Source organism: Octopus sinensis, linkage group LG11 (genome assembly GCF_006345805.1).
Source record: "Octopus sinensis linkage group LG11, ASM634580v1, whole genome shotgun sequence".
NCBI lineage: Eukaryota > Metazoa > Mollusca > Cephalopoda > Octopoda > Octopodidae > Octopus > Octopus sinensis.
The window spans coordinates 76,599,830-76,614,398 of NC_043007.1; positions in this window are offsets into that span (position 1 = coordinate 76,599,830).

Below are 14,569 nucleotides of genomic sequence, written 5' to 3' on the forward strand. Positions count from 1 at the left end.
CGGTATAATAATTAGAAGAAAAAAAAAGAAGTTACGGTCTAAGGGAAACAACTGTGTTCAAGTAATTTACAGCAAGTTGCTTCCCTTGTAGCCGGGCAAAAACTTTCAACTATAACATCGACGCCATTTTTTTCGATTAAGTTGCCGTGTCATATTAATGTATATACGCTAATACACACTTATATACCGATAGCATTATATATATAGATATAGACATACATATATATATACTAACTTGCACTGAGGTGATGGCCTACGAATATCGATTTGCTTATGCTGTTGAAAACGCATCAAAATCATATAAACAAAAGATCATTATCACAAAATAAATCTAACGGTCTATGGGAGATAACTCGTGCATGTTCACAGGCGTTGTTATGAGTTTATAGGCGTTGATTATTTCCCTTTGACTGTGCTCATGCTTGCATTTCCGTCAGTAATTTTGCCATTTGGGGTTATTACTGCTTTGCATCTTGTTGCATGTGAAATTGTTCTGTAATTTAAATGAAGTCCTTATTTGACCGTTGCACTATGTAATTAATTTTCTAAATAGACTTTACAATTCTCTATTTAGAAAACATATATTTAGCTTCGTTATGAAAATAAACAATAACGTTTTTGTCTTAAATTTTTATTAACATTTATTAAGACTTGGGAGAGTTTTTCTTCTTTGGGACAGATAGACCGAAATGGGGAAAACATTTCATTGAAAACATTTCATTGAAAACTTTTCATTGAACACATTTCATTGAAAACTTTTCATTGAAAACACTAAGCGTGATTGACCGTGGTTCTGCGCTATTATTTAGTGGTATTAAATACTAAATCAGCGGAATGTTGCACTTAGGCTAAAATTTACAAAAATTGACCGCCATATATTTTAGCTCCCTTGTTAAAATGAACGGATGAATACGGCATGTGTATGCGTGTGCCTTTGTTTGTGTGTGCGCGTGCGTGTGTGTGCGTGTGTGTATGTGTGTGTGTGTGTGTGTGTGGTGCGTGCGTGCGTGCGTGCGTGCGTGCGTGCGTGCGTGCGTGTGTGTGCGCGTGCGTGCATACGTGCGTGCGTGTAATACTAAATTTTCCTCTTCTTCCTCTTACTCTCGCGCTCTCCTTCTCTCTCTCTCTTCTTTCCAGCTTTCTTTCTTATTCCCCCGCCTCTTTTTCACTACCTCTTTCTTTTCTCCTCTTCTCCCCCCCTCTCTCTCTGTATCTCTATCTCTTTATCTTTCATTCTCTGTCTCTCTTCTTTTCACACTTTATCTCTCTCTCGTTCATACCCCCATCACTCTCCTTTCCCTCTTTCTCTCGTTTTTCATTCTCTTTCTCTTTCTCCTTTTCGCCTCTTTCTATCTCTCTTTTCTGCTTTCTCACACACTGGTACTAACTGAGTCTATGAAACAAACGAGTTATTTCCCTTGGACCATTAGTTACCCTTATTGAGTTTAACTTAAAACTAAATATTTTGTCTTTGGATTTGGTTTGCAAGATACTTTATGTGAGTTCATGTGTTAAAGCATATTCCGTTGTATCTGGGGAGAGTCATTTTCTTTTTGTGCCTTATAATTTAACCTCTTCAATTAACATTAATCGATGTTTTCTTTTCTTTTTCCATGTTTCCACCGTTCGTATAGATAAGATATGAGCTTCTAACCTCCCTGCAACCTTCCAGTACTTTTCCACTTCCAATATTTTGCTTGGCTGTTATTTTTGTTGTTTAAATACAATCGGTTTCCATCTAATCTTGGGGGTTGATGGGGTTATGTTAACCTAAACCCTAAAATTTTAAATAGGATTTGTCTAGGCTAATTTATTTCCTATGATATACATACATACATACATACATACATACATACATACATACATACATACATATATCATCATCATCATCATCATCATTTAACGTCCGCTTTCCATGGGTTGGACGGTTCAACTGGGGTCTGGGGAGCCCGAAGGCTGCACCAGGCCAGTCAGATCTGGCAGTGTTTCTACAGCTGGATGCCCTTCCTAACGCCAACCACTCCGAGAGTGTAGTGGGTGATTTTATGTGCCACCGACACAGGTGCCAGACGAGGCTGGCGAACGGCCACGCTCGGATGGTGTTTTTATGTGCCACCGACACAGGTGCCAGACGAAGCTGGCGAACGGCCACGCTCGGATGGTGTTTTTTTATGTGCCACCGACACAGGAGCCAGATTAGGCTGGCGATCGGCCACGATTGGATGGTGATTGTTATGTGCCCACAGCATGGAGGCCAGTCGGTGCGGTACTGGCTACAGCCACGTTCAGATGGTTTTCTTGTGTGCCACCGGCACTGGTACCACAAAGATACAAATTCCATTGATGTTCATCTATTTTGATTTTGTTTGATTTTCACTTGCCTCAACAGGTCTTCACAAGTGTCACAAGAAGGAAGGTATGCACAGGTGGACTGACTACGTCCCAGGTAGGGGCCACGGGTTATGGCCTGACTAGTCTTGCCGGGTCTTCTCATGCACAGCATACTTCCATAGGTCTCGGTCTCTAGTCATTTCCTTGGTGAGACCTAAAGTTCGTAGGTCGTGCTTCACCACTTCGTCCCAGGTTTTCCTGGGTCTACCTCTTCCACAGGTTCCCTCAACTGCTAGGGTGTAGCACTTTTGCACACAACTATCTTCAGCCATTCTCGTCATATGACCATACCAGCGCAGCCGTCTCTCTTGCACACCACAACTGACGCTATATATATATATATATATATATATATATATATACCGGAGTAAACACATAAATGTGAAACAAGGTGGAAAAAAGAGTACTCAAATACCAGTGGTAGAGTAAGCAAGTCCATTTTTAAAGATGTAGCGTTTATACTAGTCTGGATAGAATTGACATATTGGTCCTATTCTAGCAAAAACTGTCCGATGAACGGCAACGTGAAACTCAGAGTAACAGGTTTTGTTGAATTTTCTGCTGCTTTAAATAAAGTATATATATCTATATATATAAAACTGTAGTTGTGTGAGTGTCTGTCCCCTTCGATTTAGATTCCTAACTACTCCCACATTTTGCGGTGCAGTTTAACCAAATTCGGGTATCTTATAGTCGTGATTCATATCGAGCCCGTCTGAGTATTAGTGCACGTCTACGATGAGTCTACGATTTTAAAAATAATTTAATATCATTTTTTATTCCATTTTAATGCATAATTTTTCGTGTGTCGATGGCGGCGGAGTTGGCGTCCATGGTCACACCTGCACCTGTTTGCTTCTCCCCCTTCTTCCCTCCCTCGTGAAGCTGTGGGGAAGGGAGTGTAAGGAAATCAACGTCGTAAAGCGTTGTCAAGGAGACCAGCGTTCTTTTAGAACAACGACTTCATGGCTTGAAGACACCAAAACAGAAATGGCTAAGAAAGCCCGAATTGGCATATATAAGGGAAGTAACTCTCTAAAAATGCTTATATAGTTATTTCCCTTACAAACCCGAGCAACGCCGGGCGATACTGCTAGAATATATATAAAATTATAACTTAGGGTATCTATGAGATACTTCCATGCTGAAAATAGCAGCCAGGATTTGACACCTAGCTGCTATTTTCAGCATGGCGGTATCTCATAATTTTAATAATAATTATTATCTTTGAAGGTTTTTATTTCCATGTCCACTTGATAAGATCGTTATTTAATTTAAATTAACGATCTTATCCTTATATATATATATATATATATATATATATTATATATATATATATATATATATTAAGGTATGTAGAAAAATACAACATGGACAAGAACGTATAACTCTTAGAAGACGATACAATAAACACGGACAGGACATTCGAAACCCTCAGTCTTCAGTCAAGAACCGGATCATCGTAGTAATTTCGGCTGATTAATCTTGAGATTACTAGATCACGGCCAGCCCTCCAAGAAAAACTAAGCAACGAGCATTAGAAGAACTAAGCTGGGAGCGTAGATTTCCTGGAAGAAGGATCGAATGCATACGGACACCAGGACAGCAAAAGGGACGAATATAAAAAAACAAAAAAATAATGGAATACAGAAACATGAAATACAGAAGCATTAACGGTGAAAACAACAACAAGTGTCTTACGACTGATAACAAGCAAACAAATTATTTCTCTGGCGCAAGGAAAGGAGCCTTATCGGCGATGCCTATAGCGGCGGACGAAAAACAATGATGGTCAGAAGCTGAAAGGCAGATTTCGGCCAGCAGTCACGTGACAGAGAAGAGAGAAAAGAAAAGAAAGAGAAGCAACGGAAGAGAGAGAGAGAGGAGGGACAAACGCAACAAAGAGAGAGAAGAGAGAGAAAGAAGGAATCAGAGAGGAGAAGGGATGGGTGTCGAAGATTGACCTGTGAGTGCAGAGCGAGACAAAGAATTAGGAGGGTAGTGGAAGATTAGACCAAAGAATCAGAGGAAAGAGAAGAGAAAAAGAGGATGAGTAGAGAGAGAAGGGGACAGATCAAGTAAAAGTGAGAGAGAGAGAGAGACAAACAAAGAGTCGTACCAGTTATTAAGAATATGTGCTCACATTAATGTTAAGAGGGTACGTGGCGCCTGGAATATATGTTAAGGTATGTAGAAAAATACAACATGGACAAGAACGTATAACTCTTAGAAGACGATACAATAAACACGGACAGGACATTCGAAACCCTCAGTCTTCAGTCAAGAACCGGATCATCGTAGTAATTTCGGCTGATTAATCTTGAGATTACTAGATCACGGCCAGCCCTCCAAGAAAAACTAAGCAACAAGCATTAGAAAAACTAAGCTGGGAGCGTAGATTTCCTGGAAGAAGGATCGAATGCATACGGACACCAGGACAGCAAAAGGAATGAATATAAAAAAACAAAATATATATATAAAGGAAGTAATTCATGACAAACTTTGAAAAAAATTGGGCAAAATTAAAATTGATGCAAATAAAAGTTTGCTTTAAAAAATGAAGGTCATTGAGAAGTGGAAGTTAGTTGCAATATTAGTATTAAAAATTGTCACCCAAACCTGCTTTCTCTGGAGTATCATTACCCTGCTTACTATACAGTGCAAAGACTTTGGATAATTAGGAAAACAAATCTATTCAAATCTTTGGTGGGGAAACTTTGAAGAAAACAAAGCAAATGAGATACGCCAAGTTCCAAATTAACTAATGCTACAAGAATTGTGTAAAAAATATTCTTTCTAATTTTAGCAAAAAACCAACAATTCAAGAGCAGGGAGCAAATTGATTACATCAAATCCAGTAACTGACTGGTACTTATTTTATCAACACTAAAATGATGAAGGGCAATGCTGGGATTTGAACTCTGAAAGTAATAAACCAGAAGAAAGGCTGTTTGGTATTTTGTCCCATACACTAACGATCCTGCCAGCTTGCCATCTTAATTATATAGACAGTGTTGCAAAATGTAATCTATATGTCGTGTGTGTTATAGTAGTGCTGATGTTTTTGTTGCTATTGTTTAACCCAAGGTCAAACGTGATCAAGCAGGTTAATAATCAAAGACATTCCAACAGTGACCCTCTTATCTTTCCCTGTATTAGAAATGTCATCCCAATATATCCTTATTCACAATGGTACTCTGTGATCTGAGTGAGATTTGTCCACTACATCTAACATACCAGCACACTACAACCATTAAACCAATGAAAAGATGTCTATTAAGTCACCAAACCAGTTTGATGGAGCTACCCATTTCACTGTCCCAAATTTTCCCTACAATTTTGAAAATGGTATATTATTAACACTGAGGAGATTTCAAACCCTGCTGGAGCTGGGTTTGATCTTGCCTTTCATACTTTACAAATTTACAAATTATTTGATTGATTGTTCCAAATATATTTTCTAAATTTTTAACTCCAAGATTTAGGCTTCCCTGAGTTGAAGGTGTTCCCGCACTATGGCCCTTATTGGCCCATACATGAACCCAGTCCTGGTTGTTCATCTTCTTTATGGTTTTGTACCAAGTTAGAATTATTACAAGCTCTAACTGAAAACTGGGTCTTTGGACTCCCTAATGTCACATTCTTGAATTGTTTAACTCAATTAATTCTTTAAATGTTTAATTACAGATCAAATGGTTTCAGCAGTAGATTTTATGTATAATTCATTCAACAGCAAAGACAGAATAGCCTCAGCCAGCTTCATACCATGAGTCCAGTTAAACAGAGCAGATCTACCCTACTTTCTATGCCTAGCTTAATTGCTATATCTCTGGCCTCTTGGTTAATACTGTCATAAGTCTGGGGGTGGGATAGCTGTGTAATGTTGTTGTTAAGAAACCGTGCACATATGTTTTCTACTTACTCTGTAAAAATTTTTAGTCTTATCAGAGAAGAGAATGGTCCTATCAGATCTTCTCTGATAAGACTAGAAATTTATATAGAGTGAGTAACGACACATACGCACAGCTTCTTAATAACAGCATTATACAGATGTACAGGTGAGCTAACCAAACTCCCTGCTCACTAGATGTATGATAGTATTAACCAAGGGGCCAGAAATATAGCAATTAAACTAGGCATAGAAGAGAGGGTAAAAACGCTAGCAAAGAAAAAGGCTTTCATAACAATCAAGGATCATAAACCAAACTTTACCTCTAAACCCTAAATGCAGACTGATAAACCCTGTGAAGTCTGAGATCAGACAGGTGAGCAAACGGCTCATCAGGAAAATCAGTAACGGCGTCAGAAATGCCTCTGACCTCACCCTATGCCACAATACCAATGTGGTCATTACATCGTTTAAAAACAATAGCATGTTCGTGTATCACCTGGTTAACTATACAGGTGACTAGGCTATAGCCGACACTACCAGATATTTTGAGCATCTCTGCAGTAATTCCTGATGGGCCGAGGGCTTTCCCTGTCTTCATACTTTTAATTGCTTTATCTACCAAGGTACTGTCAACTCAGATAGCTGGTCCCTCTGTTGGGTCGACATTCGGCAGACTCTCTTCCTCCCATTCATTTTCTTTATTCAGAAACCTTTCATGGCGTCTCCAAACCTCTTTCTTTGCAGCCTTATTTAGTGCAAGTGAGCCATCATCCATGGGAACATATTTCTCTCGTACAATATCACGATTCTCTCTCACACACTGTCTTGCAACATGAAATACCTCAAGTCATTGGTCCTCACAGCACAGAACATTGGCAAATTTTTTCTTATCTGCTTCCCCTCTGGTTAAGTAAACCTGCCTCCTAGCTTCCCTTCTGGCAGTCTGATACAATTCCCTGCTACCACTGTTCTTCCAGTCCTTCCAAGCCTGTTTCTTTTCTCTAATAGCCCTGTCAACAACATTGTTCCACCACCACATTATTTTGGATCAAGAGGGGACTTTGCACCATCCACAGATCTGGGCAGTGGCCCTTAGCAGGTTGTCTCATAGAAACCTCCAGTTGTCTTCTATATCGTGTGAAGCTATATCCCCTTCTATTTCGTCAAAAGCTTCGATTAATATGTCTCTAAATCTCCGTCCATTTGCCGGATCTTTAAGTCTCCAGACCCTTCTTCTCCTTGCTGGTCGTCTTCTGGGCATCCATTTAGCCCTGATCCTGAAGTCACTAACTACCAGTCTATGTTGTGGAGTACATTCTTCGCCTGGGAAGTTTTTGGCATTTATAAGCAGCCATCTTTCCCTTTTTCTGGTGAGGGTGTAGTCAATTTGACTAGTGTGTCTGCTAGAGTAGTAGGTGACTAGGTGACTGGCAGATTTTCTGAAGTTAGTGTTGCAGACCATAAGATCCTTTGCATCACAGAACTCCAGTGGCCTGGTTCCCTCCTCATTACGAAAGCCAAAACTGTAGCTTCCATGTATGCCATGGAAGCCCCCGACATGTCGTCCAACATGTCCTTTGAAGTCACCAGCCACAAAGAGAAGGTCCTTGTCATTTTTCAATGCAGTAGTCTGCAAGAGGGTGTCATAGAATCGGTCTTTCTGTCCATCGGATAGCCCTGGCTGAGGGGTATAGGCCGAGATAATGGTTGCTAACCCATGATGGAGCACTAATCTAATCTTAAGTATTCTGTCGCATACTCTAACTACCTCAATTACCTTATCTACCCATTTCTCCACAAGAAGCATACCCACACCCCCAACCCCGTCAGTGTTCCCTGCCCAGAAAATCTTGTACCTGTGTTCTTTGCCTGTGAGGAGCCTAGCAGAACCTCCTCTCCACCTTACTTCTTGGATGCAGCACATATCAACACATCTCCGTTCAAGCATCTCAACAATCTCACCAGACCTACCTTTCAGTGTGCCAACGTTGAGAGTGCCAACCCTGAGGGTGTGGGAGGTATGTGCCCTTAAGACCCTGGGACAGGGGACAGTGGCGTCATATATATGTATATGTATGTATATGTATATGTATGTATATGTATGCATATGTATATAATAATAATAATAATAATGATAATAATAATAATAATAATAATAATACAGAGGAGAGGAAAACAAAAATGCAAATCCTAGGTAGTCAATCAAACTTTGGGTGCGATGGGTAAATTGTGTTGCCATTTCATATTTTTAATTTTGTGCATCCACATTTTTTGATTTTGTCTACTACACAGTACAGTAGGTTCAGTTGGGCACCATCTGTGAGAAAAACAGCACCATGATGCAGTTCACTCTGCCAGAAATTTGGAAATGACAAGCTGTACTGCTTGGCATTCACACAGGAAGCTCCATTATGAACATTTCAGAATGTTTGGGTGTTAATCTGAGCATAGTGCAGAGGATTTGGAAAGAGTTGGATGAGTCTAATAGTGATTATGAAGGTACGGCAGCTCGGAAAACTCACTCCGAATATTCTGATAAGAAAAGCACTCCTGAATTTGCTGGTGAGATCCAGGCCACAGTTGACAATGATCCCTCCAAATGAATCAGGTTCAAAACCAGAGACATAGGAGTGTCTGAGTTTCTTATCAGGCTGGTAGTGCATGAAGTCATTCGGTACGTGATGATCACACGCTACACGCCTTCCTTCCAAGCACTGCTGTAAACAGCAGAAGTGAGCTACAACATTAAAACTTGGTGCACATATACAGCAGAGTTTAAGGTCAATGTTTGCCCAGCAGCTTCAGTCTGTGTACTTTAGCACCATTATTATGGTAACATTATAATTATTGATCAGATCTTGTATATATACATCCGCATTCATTCATACATACTTACATAGATATATACATACACAGTACCATTCTCTCATATTACCTTTCCTGCCCTCTCTCTCTCTCTCTCTCTCTCTCTCTCTCTCTCTCTCTCTCTCTCTCTCTCTCTCTCTCTCTCTCTCTCTCTCTCTCTCTCTCTCTGTCCCCCTTCCCTAAGCACAGGCATGGCTGTGTGGTAAGAAGCTTGCTTCTCAACCACATGGTACCAGGTTCTTACTTCCTACTTCCTACATAATTCTTACTTCCTACAGCTGTTCCAATCACGCTCATTAATAAATTACAAATTTATGCTTTAAATTTGCATTTATAAGATATAAGCAAAATATCATCAGGGAAAAAGATATGCAATAAAAGATTATCATTTATTGTATATCTTTTTCCATGATGATATTTTGTTCATATCTTATAAATGCAAATTTAAAGCATAAATTTGTAATTTATTAATGAGCACAAATGGAAACAATTGTAGGAAGTAAAAATTATCAATTCATTTATAAATAAGGATTAATTTTCAACTTACCATTTTCTTTTCTTCCATTAATTAAATACGGATTATATGCATAATATATACCTATTCATTTAGGGAAATTTCATTTCCCCAAAATATGAGGTACTCATCTCTTTAAGAGGTTAATACATCCTCTAATTAACTTATATATATATATAATTATATATATATATGATAGATCGTTAGCCACTGCACACATTTTTTTCTCTCCTTGTTTCTCCCCTTGTTTTTCTGTGTCCCTTTCTGTAGAAGAGCGTAGGCTCGAAATGTAAAAGACTTTTTCTTTTCCTGAGCATTATACTAATACATCTGTTTGTTTTGTACACCACCTGTCTTTGTCTTTTGTTTTTACGTAAACTTTCCCTATATATATATATATATATATATATATATATTAATAAATGAAATAAAACATATGCATATATATAAACATATATGTACGTACCTACCTCTACATGTACATATACACGCATATATGAGTACAGGACACCAAGATGCACACACATACATATACATACATACAAAATCAGTATGTTGCATTCCATTACTTAATAAATGGAAAAATGTGTGGTAAGTAAACAAATGACATAATGTATACTAAATGTAAAAACAAACGGGAGACAAACAAAATTCTTCATCAGCTATTGACCAATTGGTAATATTCAGTTTTGCACCTTTAACGATAAGACTGGGTGCTTCCCAATTGGCAGTGCCCATAAAACAGTTTCCTTGCAGAGAATTAGGGACAAGAACAAGCAAAAAAAAAAAAAAAAAAAAAAAAAGGCAAAATGATACACAGTGTGATTTAAGATGGTGGACAAGGATAAACAGTCAAACAAAATATGGCCTTGGGGCCAAGGAGACAAATATAGTGGGTAACCCTTAGAAAATATCTTGAAGGATAAAGAACGGAGAGACAGAGAATTTGTGACTGGTCAGCTAAATGTAAAACAAACGGGAGACAAACAGAAGGTCAGTAATTCTTCATCGGTTATTGATCTATTGGTCATATTCAGTTTTGCACTTTTATCAATAAGAGCGAGAGCTTCCTAATTGGTAGTACCCACAAAAAAGTTTTCTTGCAAAGAATTAGGAATGAGAGCAAACAAAACAAAATGAAAAAAGGCAAAATGACACAGAGTGTGATTTAGGATGGTGGACAAGGATGAGCAGTTGAACAAAATATGGCCTTGGGGCCAAGGATATGAGAATAGTGGGTAATGCATAGAAAATGTCTTGAAGGATACACACACAGACACACACACACACACACACACACACATATGCACACACACACACACATGCACACACACATACACACACACACACACACACACACACACACATATATACAGATATATGTGATGGACTTCTTTTAGATGTAAGTGTATACACACACATATATATATACAGATATGTGATGGACTTCTTTTAGACGTAAGTGTATACACACACATATATATATATACAGATATGTGATGGACTTCTTTTAGACGTAAGTGTATACACACACACATATATATATATACAGATATGTGATGGACTTCTTTTAGACGTAAGTGTATACACACACACATATATATATACAGATATGTGATGGACTTCTTTTAGAAGTAAGTGTATACACACACACACATGTGATGGACTTCTTATAGTTTCCATCTGCCAAATCCACTCACAAGGCTTTTGTTAACCAAGGGCCATAGCAGAAAACACTTCCTCAAGGACTGAACTGAAACACTATGCCTGGAAAAGCAAACTCCTTACCATATAACCATACTGTCCCTATCCACACACCCAAATCTGCCATTATACATAAACAAATCAAGTACAGAAGCTAGACACATTTTATCATTTGCTGTTCCTGTTGTGGTTTTTACTTTGGACTTGTTTCGCTATGTTAGTTAGATAGTAAACAACATAGACTGATATGATCTTACTGGCACACTTATGAAACGTAATACATATTTAATGTATTGTCACTATCCTACAAAAATGTATCATTATTATTAGAGTGATTTAAACTTTTCATTGCACATCAGTTAACTTGGACAATAGACGGCCACAAGAAATGGATAACATTTAGTTCTCATGTATAATGTACAGCTATACATTTTAAGCTGAAAAATGTGGAAATGAAGTGCATGTTGTACATAAATAAATATGGTGCATGCATCCAAGGAATCCTTTTCATGAGGTGTTGGCCAACATAAGGTTACAATATAAGACACTTACTAAAGTTCTGGACAGTGGGACTGAACCTGGAACCATGTGGTTCTAAAACAATTTCTTAACTACATAGTCAAATCTGCACACACACACACACACACACACACACACACATGTAAACATATAGGCATTCATGCATACATACATGTATATATATATATATATATATTATATATACATGTGTGTGCATCTGTTTAGGTATGCATGTGTATATATATATGTATATATATGTGTGTGTGTATATGTATTAGAGTATATGTGAGTGCATTTGTGTATATATGTGAGTGTATTTGTGTGCATATGTGAGCATGTATGCATGAATATATATATATATATATATATATATATATATATATGTATATATGTATGTATATCTATCTATCTTTCTATCTATCTATCTATTTATCTATATATCTATATATCTATATCTATATATATATATATATATATATATATATATATATGGGGGGGGAGGCTGTGTGTGTCTCTGGGCCAATGGATACTGAAGGTTGGTTGAATAATAAAATTTCACATGTGCAGCCTAACATGTGGAACAAAGTGGACAACCAGTGCATCCAATTCTGCTCATGTCAGGCATGCAGAGGCACGTTGACAGCGAGCAGAATGAAACTGCCAGTGTCTACTAAATTCAAACAAGGCAGATGGATGTGTTACCATCGAAGTTGAAGGTTTCGTAACTAATGGGGACAGCAATTGTATATCACCTGAAAAAATACAACTGGATCTCATTATACAGGTAAACCATTGCACAATTAAATTCCTGTATATATAAAGATTTATGTTGTATGGAAACACGTGTAGTGATTATAAAATAACTGTCTAACAATATACCTTCTTGTTGACTCTTATTCAATTACACACACACACGCACATATATATATATCCTACAGAGTGAAAAGTTCTGTTGTGGTCATTTTTGCCCACTACATTACTTAAGTTTTGATATGCCCTAGTCAGTTGGTGATTCCTTTAGCCTGTATGAATTTGTTACATAGTATAATTCATACCTACCCCTGTAGGTATATATACATGTATATGGCTAATATATTTGCAGACAACACTGCTGTGATGTATAAATATCAAAAATAGTTTCCATTTCCTTGCAGAGCATAGTTTTGATCTTACAACCTTATGAGCCCAGTACACTTCCTTTGTGTCATTCTATTCAATGAATGATTAAGCAAATATATAAGGTATTATTTCTTATTTTGTCTATTCTGAGCTTCCTTACTTCTATTACATCATCCATCATATGTTATTTATTTATTTTTATGCCTTGGACTCTTTCAAATGTACAAAACATTGTAACAATACAATACATACTGCAGCACAGGGATGTTAATTTATTTACTGAAAGGCAATATTTCACTCAGCTGATACAATGAGAGCCACATTTGATAAACTGCATGCGTAGATCTATGAGTTTCAAATTTTTCTGGGTGTTTTTTCATTTGCCATCTTCAGATCATTTACAGCAGAGCAGACTGAAATGTGATTGCAGAATACTGGAAACACATGTTTCACTGGGCCAGACATATCACAAGATTTACAGACAACAGGTGAGCCTGTGAAATTACTGAGTGGTCTCCAGGAGACCGAAAAAGGCCACTCAGAAAAGTTCTACAGTGACGGGAAGATGACTTGGTAATATGATTTGGGTCAAGATGGAAAAGAAAGGTGCGATAAAGAAAGAATTGAAAGCACATTGTGACCAGCAATCATCATCATCGTTTAACATCCATTTTCCATGCTAGCATGGGTTGGACGGTTCGACCGGGATCCGGGAAGCCAGGAGTCTGCACCAGGCTCCAGTCTGGTTTGGCAGTGTTTCTACAGCTGGATGCCCTTCCTAATGCCAACCACTTCATGAGTGTGGTGGGTGCTTTTTACGTGCCACTGGCACAGGGGCCAGAGGAGGCTGACAAACGGCCACGATCGGTTGGTGCTTTTTACATGTCACTGACATGGACGCCAGTCAGGTAGCACTGGCATCAGCCACGTTTGGATAGTGCTTTTACGTGCCACCAGCACAGGTATCTTAACTACAATTTCCATTTGATTTTTATTTTGATGTTAGTGCTGATGTACTTGACTCAAAAATTCTCCTCAAGAACAGCGGGTCACTCTACGATCCAAGGTTAGCACAGCAGGCCGTCCTGCGAGCCATGAACTCACTTCATTTTTCAGGTCTTCGCAGTCACAACATATCTCAGAGGTCTTGGTCTTTCATCGTAAAACAATATCTGATAGTCTGGCTAATACAGCAGAATAGAAATGTGGAAATGTGTGTGTGTGTGTGTGTGTGTGTGTGTGTGTGTGTGTGTGTGTGTGTGTGTGTGTGTGTGTGTGTATGTGTATTATGTAATGTATTTGGGAATAACTACATCATTGGTCATAAGATTCCAGTGGATCAATCATTGGTCCTCTACATTTCCAGTAACATGCGTGACAGGAGATGTTTGTGCAATCAAGTTTTAAAGTCTGGTATCTTTTTTGGCCAAGATGTTTCTAGTGACAGTCTCTTCGTGTTTGTTTCAAATTTTGATGGCTGGCTTCAGAAATCTCCTATCTGGAGCGTGGATATTGGAATTAGATGTTGAGAGGTTGTGCATAGGAAAGAATATTCAATCTCATCA